Source organism: Petaurus breviceps, unplaced genomic scaffold, assembly GCF_028583685.1.
Source record: "Petaurus breviceps papuanus isolate PSGF00001 unplaced genomic scaffold, PetGlider_PUasm1.0 176, whole genome shotgun sequence".
Taxonomy (NCBI): domain Eukaryota; kingdom Metazoa; phylum Chordata; class Mammalia; order Diprotodontia; family Petauridae; genus Petaurus; species Petaurus breviceps.
Window position 1 is genome coordinate 12,080,185 of NW_027185771.1, and position 4,003 is coordinate 12,084,187.

Consider the following 4,003-nt stretch of genomic DNA (forward strand, 5'->3'; position numbering starts at 1 on the left):
GCACGCACTGGGGCAGCAAGCAGCGCGGGGCTGGGAACAGGAAGGCTGTGTTCAGGCGCCAATGAGATGTGGCAGGTGTGTAATGAACCATTAGTCAATGTCACGTTTCCTGAGCAGCAGACGGCAACCTGGGGGCTCTGGCCTAACCATGGGGACGGCTCTCCTGGCACGTCCCTGACTCCAGCCCTGCCATCATGCCGCGGCTCCCAACAGCTTGAAGGGGGAGCAGCTGGCGGATGGGAGGCTCGTGCCCCCCAGCTGCCCCCGCCCCTAGCACACCCCTGCATGCATTTTCACCGTGGGGGGTGACCCCTGTCATGTCTGCCCTAGCTCCAGGAGGATTCTCCAGGGCTCTCAGCCATTCACAGCCTGTTCTTGGTGATGTGGGAGGGTGAGAATAACGGGAAATTGTGTGCATGTGTGTGCCCGCCCTTGTGGTAGAAGTGGGGGTGGAGGTGTGACTGACTGCATAAGGTCTTCGTTTCTTCCTAACCAGAGGGCTGTGGATGGGAGTGGACACCTCCTAGGAGGACCCTGGGGAACGCTGAGGTCATGGAGAGAAGCACTTCATTAAGTTCTCACTACAACACTGGCAAGGTCTCCTGCTGGACTCCCAGGTCAAAGCTGTTTTGCCTGGCACCCACCATGTGAAAACCCAGAATCAAAAACATCACCCTATAACCTCGTAAATCCTTTCTTTCTCTCTCTCTCTCTCTCTCTCTCTCTCTCTCTCTCTCTCTATTTCTCTGTCTCCTATCCCCATTGACTTTTCCAGGGGCTAAGCTCCTTAATGCCACTGAACTTGGCGCTTGGCTAACCCTAACCTCATTGCTTGCAGAAAGAGCTACCTTTCTCCCAGTGCCTTAGACTGGTGTTTTGTGGGGTGTGAGGAATAAGAGGAAGGTAGGAAGGTGGGACTGCTAGGGGACTGCTTTTTGACTCACCTTTTCTGTTGCCAGTAACTGCTTTTAGATCTGGGTTGTAACACAAGAGCCTAAAGTGTTCATGGGGGCAGTGGAGCCCCGCCTACAATGGTGTTGAGTTCATAGCCCACTGTTTACAGGATGTACCAAGGAATTATATCATAGGATTTTTAGACTTGGAAAGAACCCAAGAGTTCAGCCTCCCACTCTATAGTCTTTGAGTGGCATCATGGTGTTGCAAGAATAGCAATGGACTAGAAAAACTGGGTTTTAATCAAGCTCTGACATTGACTGGTCGTGTGACCTGGGCAAGTCAACCTCTCTGAGCTTTACTGCCTTCACAGGGTTGTTATGAGGAATGAGTTTTTTAAACCTTAAACTAACACGTAAATACAAGTTATCTTGCATTTGAGAGTCAGGAGAGATGAATTCCATTTCAGACTTTATCCCTAACTCTGTGACTCTTAGGCAAGCTCCCCTCTTTGAGTGTTGGATTCTTTACTGTAAGATGACTGAGTTGAACCAAATGATGAAAAAAATACGTTGCTGTGCTAACATTCATGATCCAGTTAAGAATCCCCCCATCGCGGGTGGCCAGGTAGCACAGTGAGTAAAAGCACCAGCTCCGGTGTCGGGATGATCTGGGGATCAAATCCGGGCTCAGATACTTAGCACCCACCCAGAAATGGCTGGCCATGTAACCTTGAGCAAGTTACTTAACCCCAATTGCTTAGGGGTGGCCAGGTGGCTCAGCAAGTAAGAGCACCAGCTCCAGTGTCAGGATGACCTGGGGATCAAATCCGGGCTCAGATACTTAGCACCACACCCAGAAATGGCTGGCCATGTAATCTTGAGCAAGTTACTTAAGCCCAATTGCTTTAAAAAAAAAGAATCCCCCCATCTAAGATCCTTAATGTATGGGATAACTGCTAGAATATCTCTAGGGACAGGGAACTCACTATTTTCTCAGACAGACTATCCTTCCATTGAACAGTGGGACCATGTATGCCATGGTGGCATAGTAGAGCTGGTGGGTATCAACCCCTGGACTCTAGACTTCCCTAGCTCCCCTCCCCTCTGCCTACTCCACATCCCCCAAAAATCATAGTCAGATCCCTTGGATTAGAATGGAAACTACTTGAGGGAAGACTTTCACTTTTACTTTGGTAACTCCAGGGCTTAACATGGTGCTTAGCCTGTAGCAGGTGCTTAATAAATGCATGTTTATTGTTTTATTGGTATACCTCTTAACCTGTTTTCCTACTTCTACTTTTTCGGCAATGCACTCCCTCTTTACCAATGCCTCTTGGAATTCCTATCTTCCTTCAAGACTCAGCTTGGGGACCTAGCTCCTCAAGGAGACCTTCCTCGATTTCCCATTGATAGTGCTCTCTCCCTCCTCAATTTTTCTGCCATTTTGATACTTGAATAGACCTATCATTTCATTAATGTTCCTCTCCCTTTCCCCTCTCCCCTCCCCTCATTTTTCCAGGAAGGCAGATCACAAGTCATCCATGGCCACCTATCCTTTGGGACTTGACCATGTACTCCCAAGAAGTCTTCCACAAGGGGGTCTGTCCAATGTATGTATGCATCTCCACATATCATGGATTCTACTGGATTACACCATTGGTTATCTCCTTGATGGCAAGGATTATTTCTTTCTGGTATTTATATCCCCAGTATCTAGTACAGTGCTTAGCATATTTTATGCTTAATCAAGGCTTGTTGATTAATCCTTCCTCACTCTCACAAAGGTTGTTCATTTCTCTCATGACATCATTGACCACACCCCCTCACTTCTTGAGTGACATAGCCTACTTGGTCTACCACATGGTCATCACCCTTGGGGTGACCTGGAACACAAGAAATCCTCTTCAGTGAGGTTAATAATTACTTAAAAGTGTTTGGCCCAGCTCTCCATATAGGAAAAACCAAGCGAATGAAGAATGTCTATTGTCAAGATAGCAATGTATAGTTGGACTGATAACCTATAGAGCTTGTCCATGGGCATACATTTATAAGAAAGACACTTTGAATAGACAATGAGTTGAGACCAGAGTTGGGCAGAGGAACAAGGGTGGGCAGTGTTGCCTTTGGGAAACTATGCCATGCTTTTTCTGACCCTAAGCTTCTGTCTTTAACAAAGGCCCATCTTTTTAACAGCCATTTTCCCCAGTGACATTGCATGACAGGCAGTTATGGAAGACCACCATTTCTGAGGAATAGAATTTTTCAGGGCACTAGACATGTTGTTGCATAGGTTGTATCTTCCCAGTAGAATGTGAACTTCTTGAGGATAGTAGGGACTGTTTTGTCGGTGCCCTCCATTCTCACCATTTAGGCCAGTGCCTGGCATATGGAAGTAAGTTTTATTGTTCAGTCATTTCAATTAGGTCTGACTCTTCATGACCCCATTTGGGGTTTTCTTGATAAAGATATTGGAGTGTTGCTGTTTCCTTTTCCAACTCATTTTACAGATGAGGAAACTGCGGCAAAGAGGGTTAAGTGACTTGCTCAGGGTCACACAGCTAGTAAGTGTCTGAGGCTGGATTTGAAGTCAGGAAGATGAGTCCTCCTGACTCTAGGATGAGCACTCCATTCACTGAGTCACCCAGATGCCCATACTGAAGTAAGCACTCAATAACTATTGACTGAATTCAGCTTTACTCATACCCATGACCAATTCACCACAATTAGGGCAGGACCAGCTTCTCTAACAACCCTATCCAAGAGCAGCAGCTAGGAGGACAGACCTGAAATTGCATGAGATGAAGAGAAGCAGCAGCTTTTACTGTGAACCAGGCTCTAGCTCTTGCCTGCCCCCCAACCAACTCCACTGCCTAAGGTCCTTTACTACTCTCAGGATTACCAGGCAGAGTTCACCCCTGAGAGCTCAGAGGCATCTTCCTCTAGTTCTTTGGATAAGAGCTATGGAAAGCCTGACCTTTGACCTCTTTGATGGGCTGACCCTAGTGTACCTCTCTTGGGGAAGATGGATGATGGGGTGGGGGGATTCCATCTCCAAACTCCACTCTCCATCTTCCCCAGGAATGTAGTCCCTCCTGACTGATGGTCTT

The 4,003-nt window shown here is 47.3% G+C and overlaps 1 long non-coding RNA gene across 1 annotated transcript in view; it reads left to right on the plus strand.

The window, feature by feature from the left end:
• Positions 1–3,836, plus strand: part of LOC138159354 (uncharacterized) — a 20,939-nt gene extending 17,103 nt beyond the window's left edge. Inside the window, exons 3-4 of the long non-coding RNA XR_011167875.1 lie at positions 497–685; positions 2,416–3,836. This is a non-coding gene — a long non-coding RNA (uncharacterized lncRNA). The remainder of the gene's footprint in view (positions 1–496; positions 686–2,415) is intronic.
• Positions 3,837–4,003: the final 167 nt, after the last annotated feature.